This window comes from Buceros rhinoceros, unplaced genomic scaffold (assembly GCF_000710305.1).
Source record: "Buceros rhinoceros silvestris isolate BGI_N320 unplaced genomic scaffold, ASM71030v1 scaffold13885, whole genome shotgun sequence".
In the NCBI taxonomy this organism is placed as follows: Eukaryota; Metazoa; Chordata; class Aves; order Bucerotiformes; family Bucerotidae; genus Buceros; species Buceros rhinoceros.
Window position 1 is genome coordinate 5,664 of NW_010412459.1, and position 562 is coordinate 6,225.

The following is a 562-nucleotide window of genomic DNA, read 5'->3' on the forward strand; positions in this document are numbered from 1 at the left end:
TTTGAACATTATGTAGCTGTCAAGATAGCGAGGGATTACCCAGTGTGCCTTGCCGGAGTAAGTGACACCGCGGAGGCCCCGGGTTGAGATGTTTATTTTGAGAGTAAGCTGACAAGCATGAAGGCCTGATCACAGAGTGGCAATCGTATTTAATTAAAGGCCTCTTTTTATTACAGCTTTTTGCCTTCACTCTTTTTAAATGTATTTTAGTTTAAATATAAATATTTGTATATAAATATATATGTCTATAAAAGGAATATATGTGTTTTTATATATAGAAAAGCGTAAATATATGTAAATACAAAAGACATCCTTTCAGGTAGATATTTGTATGTGTTTGAGGAGGGTTGCTAAAGCCTGGCTTGCATGAGCAGTGCTGGGCAGCCCTTCCCCCTCTTACTTCCCTTTGCTCTAAACAGCCTGGAGAGCTTTCAGAGCAGGGGTGCAACTGGGATGCTCCTTAGCTACAGTTTTCTTGCTTCCAGTCGCTGGAGACAGGGCTTGGTGTTTTATACTTGTAGATATGGGAGTTGCTGGCTGTTTGATTTTTCTGTCCCCTCAT